We start from the raw sequence: 14,061 nt of genomic DNA, 5'->3' as shown, positions 1-14,061 counted from the left end.
GGCATGACTGTTTTATAACTTCTGTTATTTTCTCCTTTTGTCCTCAGGGTACTTGCAAGGTAGATTTGGACCTGACCTCAGATCTTACTTTTTCATTTCTCATTTCCATCTCTTTGAAATTTTCCTCAGTGTTCTGGGATATTCCTTTAGAAAATCAATTTTGTGGGGCACCTGGGTGGCTCAGTGGGTTAAGCCACTGCCCTCAGCTCAGGTCATGATCTCAGGGTCCTGGGATCGATTCCTGCATTGGGCTCACTGCTCGGTGGGGAGCCTGCTTCCTCCTCTCTCTCTGCTTGCCTTTCTGCCTACTTGGGATCTCTCTCTGCCAAATAAATAAAATCTTAAAAAAACATCAATTTTGTTCTCAGCAGTGATTATTACTGTTTACAGGGTTCCTATTACATGTTACAACTAGTGAACTTAAGTTTCAAATCTTTCTTGTATTTTTATGTTTTAAAAGATTTATAAAATTTATTTGACACAGAGAGACAGAGAGAAAGTGAGCACAGACAGGAAGAGTGGCAGAGGGAAAAGGAGAGGGAGAAGCAGACTCCCCACTTAGCAGGGACTCCCCACCCCCCCCACCACAGGGTTTGATCTCTGGCAGACATTTAACCAACTGAGCCATCCACGCACCCCAAAGCTCCCTTTCAAAATCTTCAGTAAGTATTTTGCTGCTCTTTACTGTAACTGTATCCCCCTCAGACTTCTTGACAGTAAGTTTCTCTAGCTCTGTAGTCAGTTCTTAATCAATGAGGACACATGCTCTGGACCTCAGTTTGGTGCTCCTCCACCAAGATGCTACCTGCCACTCAGGTGTGTGAACTCTTGCAGCTCAGGCCTAGTCACACTTTTGGGAACTCTGGGGCATCAGCGAACCTGCTCTAAGGGGACCATGCTTTGTGCATAAAAGCAGGCCCCTGCCATGAAGCAGCCCCTCTCAAACCTCCCCAAGTTGTCCTTCCCTACACAGCACAAAGTCTCTAAGCAACTCAACCTGCTGGGAAAGCCCATTTCTCTATGACCAAGGACCACAAGAGAGGGAAGTTATACCATGGGCCCCACACAGAAAGAGGTCTTCACTGAAAGCCTTCAAAAGAGAGTCTGCCTTTTCTTCCAGGCATTCCATCATGGCACCTCAAAATCCTGAGATGCTCTTCCACTGCTCCCCCTGAGATGCCAAAACGCACTTGGCAGTCGAATAGGTCATTCCCACAGCCCACCTACATGATTCTTAAGGGCCTGCCTGGTGCTGGGGATGGGTGAAGGCAACACAGGCCCCTGGTCTTGTGCTCTGATGTCACTGGCTCTTGAGCAAAGGAAGGAAAATGAGAGGGTCCAGGAGACTGCACACAACACCATGTTCTCAGAACATCTCCCTGGCCCCCAAGATCACCTTGTCATGGCAATGTCAGCAGAGCATGGCAAGTGCTACCTCAGAAGTCCCTCTGACACCTCAGCAACAGAGAGAGAGCCCACCCATAAACATAATCCCTAGAACCAGCATCCTTTAGGAACCAAAACCCCTATGAGTCAATTACTTTGGTATGTGTTAGTGTATTTTTACCTATGTAAAATATAAGAAAAAGAGGAATGACATACCTGTATGATCTGGGGCAGTACAGCAACTCGATTTTGAGTGCTTTGGATTATAGCTAGATACTTTTTTTCCAAAAAGAAATTTATAATCCATTTAATAAAAACAATGTGAATTGCCATGTGTGGAATTTTTATACTATAAATGTTTTCATTGTCTTGAGTGGTAGTAATGTACATACACTGGCGCTGGTCTCAAATGGGGGATGTCTGGAAGGAAACAGAATACATGATTAGGGGAGTGAGTGTAAGCCACCACCCTAAACAGTTCAATTTCTCACAAACATATACCTCAGCTATATATTTGGTTGGATGAATATCAACTAAAACTTTAAAATTAAAGTACCAGAAATTATTAGGGATGACATTTTTTGGTAGACTTGTTTCTGATTCTGCCTTGTGACCTGACAAAGGTGGGATGGTGGCTCCTGTTACTGCTTGCTTATTACAGCTATGGCATACAGCGGTGGAAGTACTAAGTACTAAGCCACTAAAAAATTTGAGAAAGGATAAGCAATTCTAATAGTAAGGATATTTTCACATACATTATAACTAATTTAATATTTTAGGACTGAAACAAATCTAGAAGAATGTACAGACATTCTTCATCATTTCAGGTACTTTAACATCCAATACTACCCTAATCAAATCCATGGGACTTTAGTTTTATATAGCCTTTTCCTTGTAGATGAATCTGAAGAATAGAATCAATATAAACTACTTTATGTCTGAAAGAATTCATCTTTGAGTATCAGACTTGACCAGCTCCACAGAATTAATAACAAGTCCCTTTCTTGGTGCAGACACATTGGGAAACAGTGTGGAAATTCCTCAAAAAAATTAAAATGGAGCTGCCCTATGACCCTGCAACTGCACTCTGTATATGCCAAGAAGATACAGATGTAGTGAAAAGAAGGGCACATCTGTACACCAATGTTCATAGCAGCAATGGCCAAAGTCACTGAAGTGTGGAAAGAACCAAGTTGTCCTTCAATGGATGAATGGATAAAGATGTGGTCCATATACAATATGGATTATTATGCCTCCATCAGAAAGAATGAATACCCAACTTTTGTATCAACATGAACTGGACTGGAAGAGATTATGCTGAGTGAAATAAGTCACCAGAGTCAATTACCATATGGTTTCTTACTTCTGGACCATAAGGAGTAACACAGAAGACATTGGGAGATTGGAGGGGAGAAGTGAGTTGAGGGAAATTGGTGGGGGAGACAAACCATGAGAGACTGTGGACTCTGAGAAGCAAACTGAGGGCTTTAGAAGGGAGGCAGGTAGGGGGTTGGGTGAGCCTGGTGATGGGTATTATGGAGGGCACCTATTGCATGAAGCACTGGGTGTGGTACATAAACAATGAATTCTGGAACACTGAAAAGAAATAGAATAATAAAAAAAGTCCCTTTCTCCTTCTTTAAATTTCATAATCAATACAAAAAGTTACATGGTATTGGACTTGAGCTACTACTTGCTGTATGTCCAGCTCTCTTACTGACTTTCTTTTTTTTTTATTTTCAGCATAACAGTATTCATTGTTTTTGTACCACACCCAGTGCTCCATGCAATCCGTGCCCTCTATAATACACACCACCTGGTACCCCGACCTCCCACCTTTTATATACCTGGAGGCACTTGCATGAGGCAGACAAGTTCTCAATAAAGAACTTTAATTTCAATATATTAAAGTATACTATGTTTTCCACAGTGAATATAGACTATTTATCAAATCAGAAACAAGTTCTGAAAAAAATACCCATATACAGATAGCTAACAAATACACAGCCCGGTACCTCTAAAGGTTAGTACTTCCACATATTTCAAAAGGCATCAAGTTTCTGCTGTTTTCCCCTGATCCAAGCATGCACATTTGTGTGTATGTAAGTAAACACCCAAAGACAACTGAATTAGTAGTCCACATTCACCACATGGATTAATGCCTGTTGTGATCTCTTTCCCTCCCAAATTGTTTCTGATTATTCACTTTAACTAATTTTGCCTGCTTTCCAATAATAAGGAGAAGAAAATTTGCTTCCCCACCCCAGCACCAATCAAAGGGATACTTCTGTCCTGTGAGCCTTCATTTTTCATAGGGGAAAACAAACAAACAAACATCCAAAAAACCCTGAGCAGTGAAACTAGAAATTCCCTCATGTTTCCTTCCTTTCTGGAGCTTACTGCCCTTAGGTTGCACAGTTGCCCAAATATTGGCTCCTCCATAAGAAGCTGTAAGTAGCACCTAGTGGATGAAAGATCCAGCATATAAGGAAGGGCTACTCTGGGCAGTTGCATGGCCTGGGATGGTCTGCCTCACCACTGGGCAAGGTCTGGGGTCTGGGGTCACCATACCTCAACACCGTTAAGAGAAGGCTTCAACAAGAATGTTTATTTCACCATCTTTGCCTGAGAAAATAAACACTGCCTTCAATAAACAGTTTCAATAAAAAATTAAAATTTTAAAACTTAATTTTAAATATAATTATACCAAGAAGAATCATGACACATGTTGAATTATTTTAGGAGCCACAGTCTTCCTGAGGTACAAATAAATAGTTTGTACAAATAGGTAAAATCATTTATTAGGAAACTTTAAACCTCTTACAATAAAGTTACCATTAAATATAAGAATAAAGTGACTATTTTGCTTAAAAATAAACAAAGGTCACTTTGAAGGAGAATGGCAGCTTCCCTGTGGATATCCTCTATACCCAGCCCAATCAGTACTTACCAAGTACAAGTTTGTAGATTTTGCTAACATGGTAAATGATGGAAATAAATGAGGAAGACAATATTTTTAAAACAGTGTAAAAAGAACTTTAAAACAAGTATCTTGATTCTCCTTATTCTTCCACTCTAATTTGTAGCCTTTGGATAATATGTGGGAAAGAACATATATACATTTAAATTTTAACTTAAATGTCTACTGAAATAAAATGCTATCTTATTAAAATTCCTATCCGAAATTTAAAAAAAAAAAAAGTCATGGTGACAAATAATGTTGACAATCATGTAATGTAATCCTATCTTAAAACTCAAAACATGCTAAGAATGAATATTTCAAAACTAAATGGTTCACTTTGTTAAAAATATTCTTACTGAGTATTAAAAAAAATCACCCAATGGTATCATGTTTTTAAACTCATTCTACTCATCATGCCTGTATTTTATCCCACCAGTTCTCTCTAATGACTTAGCATTCTTTCTTGTCTGCTCTCCTCTCTCATTTCCTTTCGCCAGCACCAAAAACACAAAGTCTCCAAAGTCCTGAGAGCAGACTGGAGTATCCCTTTGTCTTCTAGAAGCTGTGCATTTTGACCCTACTGGTCCATTCCACCTGCCCATTAGGCAAGATTGCCCAATAGGACAGTGCAGTCAGGAAGGGAGGCAAGGACAGAATCTTGAGGGATAGCAGAGAGAAAGAATCACCTTAAGAAAACTGGCAAGAATTCCTATCTTACATTGAGGTCTTTCATCCATTTTGAGTTTAATATTTTGTTCTAATAACACAACTCTGGGTGGGCTCCAAGATGGCTCCTCAGTGGGGACACATCACCAGGAAGACCACACCATGATTAGAATTTAGAATCTTCGGCACCCCCACCCCAACCCCTACATTCCCCCAGAGAGGGGAGGGGGCTAAAAGCAGAGCACATCTATGTAAGGAAGCCTCCATAAAAATCCTCATAGCAGGGACGCCTGGGTGGCTCAGTTGGTTAAGCAGCTGCCTTCGGCTCAGGTCATGATCCCAGCGTCCTGGGATCGAGTCCCACATCGGGCTCCTTGCTCAGCAGGGAGCCTGCTTCTCCCTCTGCCTCTGCCTGTGCTCGCTCTCTCCCCCTTTCTCTCTCTCTGGTAAATAAATAAAATCTTTTTTTAAAAAATCCTCAAAGCAGGGGTTTCAGGAAACTTCCAGGTAAGTAAACATATCCAGGTACCAGGAGGGGGATGAAACCCAGCTCCACAGGAATACATTCCTGTGCTTGCGACCCTCCCAGACTGTGCCCTTTGTGTCTCTGCATCTGACTGTTCATCTGTATCCTTTATCATACCTTTCATAAATTGTAAATGAAAACAAATGTTTCCCAGAGTTCTGCGAGCCACTCAGTTGAACCGGAGGAGGAGCTGAAGGAACCTCTGATTTGTAGCCAAGTTGTAGAGAAGTTGTGGGTAACCTGGGCCCCTCCTACTTGTGACTGGCACCTGAACGTGATGGAACAGTCTCACGGGACTGAGACCTTAACCTGTGGGATCAGATGCCATATCAAGGCAGACAGTGTCAAAGCTGAGTGAAACTACAGGACACCCAGCTGGTGTTGCAGAGTTGCCTGGTGAGGGAAAAATCCACAGCCTCAGCCTCAGTGTTAGAAGTGAAGTGTTCTGTGTGAATATGGTAATATGAAAGCAGATGGGAGAACTGAAATGTTTCCTTGACATACACTCTCACACAAAATATTATGTATGCCAGGTCTTTGCTGATGTGATATAGCACATATTCAAGTTCTAGTGAAATATCATAAAGAGTCAACTCAAAAAACAAACAAACAAACAAACAAGCAAACATACAAAATATGGATGAGCTGGGAGAAAATAAGCAATGTTTCCTCTTTCCTATCAAGAGAAAGTCCATTCCTGAATTATCCAAGATTTTGCTTTTACCTGAATAACCATACAGTTCAATAGTACTTGAAGGAAAAAGCACGTCTGGTCCTCAGCGATCCTTTCCCCTGATATGGCCGGCAAGAGTGGAGTGATTCTTGTGGATCTATCTTTGCTCCAGAGTGGGGAAAAAAAGGAGTTCTTTCACCAACGTTCAAAGGGTTTTTAAAAAATGGCCTTCATTAAAATACATCTGCCCCTCCTTTGGAACCTGCTCACACTACACTCCAGGCCAGCGAGCATCAAGGGGTTGGAAATACGGTACAAAGTCCCATGAAGCCACCTCTCCCTCTAAACTATTCTTCTCTCTGCCAAATTCTGCTTCGGTCAGCCTAAGGATCAAATACCTGTCTTTGGGCAATAAAGTGATGTGCATTAATCAATCATTGGCCCTAACTGGCAAGTTCCTTAAAAACTCATGGGACACAGATGGTTGCCATGACTTTCCCAGGAAGCAGCTACTGTCTTTCCATGAATGTGGCATGAAAATACACAGCTGGGTGAGCAGATGAATCTCCACTCATGAAACAATCATGCTGAGGACAATAAACAGTAGTTTTGGATGGCAGATTTAAATTTCATTCACAGCCAAGAAAACACTCCAGATACATGATGTGTCTCCACTTCCTGCTGTTTCCAACATCTGAGTCCTCCCTTCCATTCCTGTTTCCACCACTTCAGTAAATGTCTCCCGTCCTCATTGCATATAAAAAAGGCTTTAATTCTTTCTATTCTAATGTCTGTAAGACATTACTGTGAACAAGAGCAGGGGATAATTCCTCCTCCAAACCCATCTATGAAATAAAGGGTTCTATTCAGGATCATGACAAGCTGAGGAATCCCTCAAGAGAACTTCCAGAGTCATTTCAACCTGTAAGGCTGGCTAAAATGTTCCTCACCATCTGCCACACCAGGGCTAGGACTGATGAGTGTCTCCACCATGCAGGTCCCTCTGGATGACATGATCGCTGGGAAACCAGGCACGAGGCAAGCAAAAATCAGCACCTGCTCTTCTGCAAAGTTTGTCTGAAGTCCTTGAAGCCATAGAAGAAACAGATTGACTTCTTCAGATCTTACCTAAAAACAAAATTAAAAGTGACAGAATTAAACACATGTTTATGCAGAGATGCACTGCAATGCAGATTCAGTTCTGAGAAAGAAAAACTAGAAGTTAAAGGTACCGTTAAACTCCTGCACCAAGTTCTTAGTGACAAGGAAGCAGGTGTGTGGCAAGAAGCCCAAGGGTGAAGAGTTGGGGTCTGGAGCCACAGTGCCTGGCTCCAATGCAGGCTCTGCTTTTTGCTTTTTGCTAGCTAAGCTGTGGCCAGTGGAGAACCACCAAACTTCTCCGTTTGCATCAGTCTCTACCTCTGAAAAATAAGGATGATAAAAGAATTTACCACAAAGTGCTGGCACAGGGATAAGTGACTTACAACAGTGCCTGTATCATCAACTGTCATTTAATCACAAAAATAATGCAAAGACAATCGTCCTCCAAATTTACAGTGTGCTTTGAATAGGGTTTTTTCTATAATATGCATATGTATCATGGAAAGTTCTTGAAAAATCTCAGAGCTAAATAAGACCTTAAAGACCTGGCTCAGTTATTTGACCTTGAAGCCCATTCATCAGGCATTTCTACACCAGCCCTCCTTTTTTTTTTTTTTTTTTTTTTTTTTTTTTTTTTTTTTTTTTGCCTGTGCAGGTAGCTACCTTGAGGGCTGCCGCCAAATCATCACTTCCACAAAGAACCATTCAGAAATTTCTGGAACTCATATCATTGCTGGACTTCTGGCATAAGTCCATTGTTCCTGGTGGATGCTTCCAGTAGTAGGAAATGGAACATGCTCAATGAGGGCAGGGGGTTGTGTTTGACTTGCTCACTGCCATACCTCCAGCACCTAGAAAGGTGCCTGAAACACATAGCTGGCATCCAGTAAATGTGTGCAATAAATAAGTGAACTAGACAAGAATAGATATGCACTGGTAGACGTGGCCTGTGGAGTACAGCTTCAAAAGTAGGAGAGTATTGAGACTCCTACATGGTAGGTTGCATGGCACTGAGTTAAAGAAAATGGGTCCTACAATCAGACCAAAGGTTAAACCTTGAAAGCGGTGCGATCTTGGACAAGTCATCTACAAGAACAAAGACCCCTGTCTTCTATTGATAACAGCTGGGAAGAGAGAATCCATTTCAGAAGGAAAGGGGACACAGGACAGCTGTGTACGACACTTATATTGTCAAGATGGCAGTGTAAATTCACTTCATGGGGTCCCACACCATCATCCCCCACTTCCATTTGAAATACATGGTAATGATAGATGAAATATATATATATTTTTTTCAGTGTAACAGTATTCGTTGTTTTTGCACCACACCCAGTGCTCCATGCAATCCATGCCCTCTCTAATACCCACCACCTAGTTCCCCCAACCTCTCACCCCCTACCCCTTCAAAACCCTCAGATTATTTTTCAGAGTCCATAGTCTGTCATGGTTCACCTCCCCTTCCAGTTTCCCTCAACTCCCTTCTCTCCATCTCCCCTTGTCCACCATGCTATTTGTCATGCTCCACAAATAAGTGGAACCATATGATAATTGACTCTCTCTGCTTGACTTATTTCACTCAGCATAATCTCTTCCTGGAAGAGATTATATATATATTTTTAAAAGATTTATTTACTTACTTATTTATTTGACAGAGAGAGATCACAAGTAGGCAGAGAGGCAGAGAGAGAGAGAGAGAGAGAGAGAGAGAGGAGGAGGAAGAGGGCTCCCTGCTGATGCAGGACTCAATCCCAGAACCCTGAGATCATAACCTGAGCTGAAGAGACAGGCTTTAACCCACCCACTTAGCCACCCAAGTGCCCCTAGATTAAATACATATATTTTTTAAAGATTTTATTTATTTATTTGGCAGACAGAGATCACAAATAGACAGAGAGGCAGGCAGAGAGAGAGGAAGGGAAGCAGGCTCCCTGCTGAGCAGAGAGCCTGATGTGGGGCTCAATCCTAGGACCCTGGGATCATGCCTTCAAGCTGAACTGAAGGCAGAGGCTTTAACCCACTGAGCCACCCAGGCACCCCTAGATTAAATATATTTTTTTTAAGAGAAAAGTTAGCAAGTGAACCTCGGTAAAAAACAAAACAAACAAAACCCAAAACTGACAAACATCTCCATGAAGCAACAACCACAGAAATTCTCAGTGATGCACAGGACAGGAAAAGATGTCTGGAGGCTGACTTCAAGGAGGACAAGTCGCTCCCACTGGAGATAAAGGCAGACAGAAAGGCCTGCTCGCTTGATGCCTGAAGCCACAACTTCAACTGGGCTGCCGGACTTGATTGCACACCACTTGCTTCACCAGAACACTGTGAGGTTTCCAGTAGCTCATTACATCTAAACACTACTGCCTCCTTTAACAAGGTTTCCCTTCCGGATTGCCCCTGACTTACAGGGATAGGCAGTAGGTGTCCCTACACGTGCTCCTTCCAAATTCTCTCCTCTCTCTGCTTTCTTCTGATCCACTTTTTATTTATGGGCTAGCTTTACAGGATATCCCTTCTGTGATTAAACAGATCTTAATAATTCTACCTTTTGTAAAGGAAGCCTTCCCCAATTATTTAGATGTTGATAAATATTTACCTCTGAATCTCCATAAATCATCACTTTATATGGCACCAACATGTAGAAAAAAAGAATGAAGTTACCCAATTTTCAGAATGAACCATACAAATTACAACCTAACATCTAAAGCCAGAGACAGAAAGAGAACATCTGCATAAACTAAAGTAATGTGGGCTCCTTATTCATTCATATTTATTATGCAAAATGGAAGTTTTAGGAAGATTAGAATAATGCATACTTGTTCTATTATATAGGCAACTAATCCTCTGTATATGGTAATGTATCCATAACTCCATCTCCAATCTAGAATTTCTGAACACGAGGAGAGGGTATTAAAATCTCCTCTGTGGGAGGCAGAGCATTACAGTGTCTGGCTCTGGCCTTCCTGCTGCAGGATGAGACTTGCAATTAGTGATGGCAAATGGAATTCACAAAACATTTCTGGGCTTTAGAGGACATCGGAAAACTAACAAAGGACTTAGAAAACGGTAGGAAAAAAAGCAGGAAGAGGGAGGTGACAGAAACAAGTGAGCCAAAACCTGATCTGTAAGCAACAAGTTCAAGAGAAACAAATCAGGGTGCCAGAGAACAAATGCCATTTTCACTGCAGGATCTCTACAGGCCTGTGCCCTCCAGACCCCGTTCCCACCACATGGTAAGTTGGGGGAACTGAACCTGAGATTTCCTTAATAAACCAGGACCCTCAAATGGGACCAAAGTGATCCCAACTAAGAACACTCCCAGCCTCCTGGCAAAGGAAAGACAAACCCTCCAGGAAAAAAACAAACAAACAAACAACAACAACAAAAAAACCCAAAAAACAGAATTAAAAGAGATTACATCTATGTTCCAATAAATCTGGTCTCAAAATCCCTTCACAGAGCATGCAAGAAATGAGGCCACTGTGAGAGACAGAAGACTGAGGGAAAATGAAGACTTCAGACACTGGAATGATCAGATACAGAATAGAAAATATTACATGTTAATTGTTTAAGAACACAAAAGGGGTTTAAAAATGAAGAAGGATCAAGAGCCTATCAAAAGCAACAGGCCAAGTGTGAACATGGAACTGAAGGAAGTTAAACAGGGACCAAAAATCACTGAGACGTAAAACACAACAGAAAACACACCAGAATGGTGGGGCAGTAGATGAGCCCCGAATGAAGGACTTCACAACACTGCACCAAGAAGTGAAGACACTCCCCAGAATGCAACTCAAGGAGGCAGGAGAAGAGGAGGAACGCCAGCTTGAGAGACACGGACAACAGACGGGAGGTTTAAATAAGAATCCTGGGAAGTACAGCAGGACAGGGTCAACATTTCAGAAGAAAACAGCTGAGGATATTACAGAAATGATAAATCCAGAAATACAGGAAATGCACAGATACCAAGCAAGATGAGAAATCTTCAATGAAACATTTTGTGGTTAAGCTATAGAACACCAAAAACTAAGAAAAGGTTTTAAGGAAAGCCAGAGAGAAAAGGCATTTAAAGGAATGAACAGGGTGGAAACAGGGTTTAAAGCTGCTACAGTGGTAAGGCGATGCTAGTAAAATGGTACCTGTAAAGGGTGACAGGAGTATTTTTACTGCCACTACTGCTAATACTGTGTCTAATGCACATAACAACTGAAGACTGCGAAGGTTAAGCTGGAGCAGAAAAAAATTAAACGAATTATGACCCTCAAAAGAAGGATCATTTCAGGGCGCCTGGGTGGCTCAGTGGGTTAAGCCTCTGCCCTCAGCTCAGGTCATGATCCCAGGGTCCTGGGATCGAGCCCCGCATCGGGCTTTCTGCTCTGCTGCAGGGAGCCTGCTTCCTCCTCTCTCTGCCTGCCTCTCTGCCTACTTGTGATCTCTGTCTGTCAAATAAATAAATAAAATCTTAAAAAAAAAAAAAAGAAGGATCATGCCAATGAATTTCACAACTCTATTGATCACTTTAAAAGCATCTCCTCTTTTGATCATAGCATTTGTATCATGTCCAGGATGAGATATTACAGCACACATGATAGAATATTTTAAAACAATAGTCCATTTTGCTCAAACTCCATGTTGAAAGCAAACGACTGTGTCAAACACTTTGAAGAAGGTAAAAGTAGTGGAACCATGTTTTGTCAAGAAAGCCCAGGGAGCAAAGCAGGTAGTAAAACCAAGTAGCAGTACGGAGGAAGGGCAGCCTCAGGAAGAAAATGAACACCGTTTTCTTCTGCTTTGTTCTCTTTTTTGTTTTCTTGTTGTTTGTATCTTTTTTTTTTTTTTTTTTGGTCTTTCCCAGAAATCACTTCATATATATACATTTATCTGTTCAACTTCAGTGAAAGTTGGGAGGAAAAGGTGCCAGAACTTTTGAATGGTTGTCTTCAGCTGAGTGCTTATTTTCTTCCTTCAGTTTCTCTGGGGTTTCCCACTATTCTTCAATAAACATGTGTTGCTTTCTGGCAGGGTAAAGCAAAATGCATTTTTAAAAGAAGTAATGGCAGGTCATCCGTCCATCCAGATCAGGAGAGAGCCCATACCAGGGAAGGCAGAGAGGGTAGTAGACTCCCCTCTGTGAGTTCCTGCTCTCTTGGTCTTTCCTCAGCCCTTTCTATCTGCTCTGTCTCTCCAGTCACACCCGAAACCCAGAGCAACAAAAGGACTGTTCAAAACTTAAACCCTGTGAGAAGGGCCACGCAGAGGCAAGGAGAGCCCTGCAAGACTCTGAGCCATGTGGTCTGTATCTGAGACTGCACATCTCCTTGAGCCACGTTCGTTCCATTCCCTCCATGCCTAATGTTGGCCTCGCGTTCTACAGAAGCAGTCAGGGCATCCATACACTCCTCTCTGATCCCATCTCAACCCACAACGCCCAGCAGCATGCACCATCTGTCATCTCCCTTCAGTCAACCTGCAAATAGGCAAACACAGCCTGTAAAACCCACCCTTGTCCAAGCTATGTCTGGAGTTATGATCGTCTGTGTCTTTACCATCAAACTTTCTAAAAGGCTATTCTTGTATGTGACCTCCATGGTTTCACGCCCAGTCACTCTATCTCTCTGTCTGGCTTAGGAATCCACTACTCACCTCCCATTTTCTTTCAGTACTCAGTGACAACCTCCTCAATCTACCCCCACCCCCTAATCAAGCTGCTTTGCAACTTTTCACATCATCGAACATTGCTGACATTTCATTCCTTGAAATCTCTCTTCTCTAGACATCTGTGCAAAAATGCCTTCCTGGCATCAAAGCCACGTCCCTCCCCTTCCATCCACTACTCCTTTATTCTTCCCCTTTATCTGCCCAAGAAAAGAAGGAATTACCCTAAATCCTTAACTGTCACTCTCTCTACAAGAAATATATCCCTTGGCAACAGCATGATTGCATCTCTCTTCCCCCAAGCACCCATCCCTACATTTTGACTGTCCAACCAGAACCTACACCTGCGGGTCCCACAGACACCTCAACTCAGATTGCCTAAAGCTGCACTCCTCCTCTTACCTCCTGGACCCGGCTCCCTTCCTGAGTTGCCACGACTGTTGTGGCAGTTGACACATCAGACTTAACATTCTGAAAGCACAGAGGCACCCCTAAGCCTACTGCAGCATTTTTTTTTTTCCATAGCCGAGGTATGGAAGCAGCCCAAGTGTCCGGCAACAGAAGACGAAGTGGTACATACACACAATGGTTATATTACTCAGCCATCAAAAAGGATGAGATCCTGATATTTACAACAGTATGGATGTACCTAGAGGGCATTGTGCTAAGCAAAATAAGTCAGACAGAGAAAAACAAATACTGTATCTCCAGTGATGAATCCTTGAAAAATGCCCTACACATTCAAGTTTTAATGCAGGACCAGAAGCAACAGTTTTTGTATATATCACCACGATATAAAATAAAATCTTTAAAAAAAAAAAAAGAGAAATAATAGGACAACAGCAATTAGGGTAAAAAGACTTAACAATTGTCTTGCTCATCATCACCAGCACCACACCAGTTACACGTCTGGCCCCCAGGCCAGCATAGCAGGTGTGAGGACAGGTCCAGGCAGAAAAAGTGTTACTTGTCACATTTTTTGAAAAATGATAAACAGAAGGGATGCCTGGGTGACTAGGCTGGTTGAGCGGCCAACTCTTGATCTCAGCTCGGGTCTTGATCTCAAGGTGGTGAGTTTGAGTTCCACACTGG

General features: G+C 42.1%; 1 protein-coding gene across 1 annotated transcript in view; it reads right to left on the bottom strand.

The window, feature by feature from the left end:
* Positions 1–1,778: 1,778 nt before the first annotated feature.
* The window catches only part of LOC131810248 (piggyBac transposable element-derived protein 5-like), a 35,134-nt gene continuing 22,851 nt past the window's right edge, over positions 1,779–14,061 (bottom strand). The window contains exons 4-6 of the mRNA XM_059137956.1: positions 7,446–7,634; positions 7,164–7,341; positions 1,779–1,806 (exon numbers count right to left, since the gene is read on the bottom strand). The gene's annotated coding sequence lies outside the window, so the exon portion shown is untranslated. The remainder of the gene's footprint in view (positions 1,807–7,163; positions 7,342–7,445; positions 7,635–14,061) is intronic.

The sequence above is a fragment of the Mustela lutreola genome, chromosome 10, assembly GCF_030435805.1.
Source record: "Mustela lutreola isolate mMusLut2 chromosome 10, mMusLut2.pri, whole genome shotgun sequence".
NCBI classification, from domain to species: domain Eukaryota; kingdom Metazoa; phylum Chordata; class Mammalia; order Carnivora; family Mustelidae; genus Mustela; species Mustela lutreola.
Note: the sequence above shows the minus strand (reverse complement) of the source record. Positions and strands in the feature narration are given on the sequence as shown.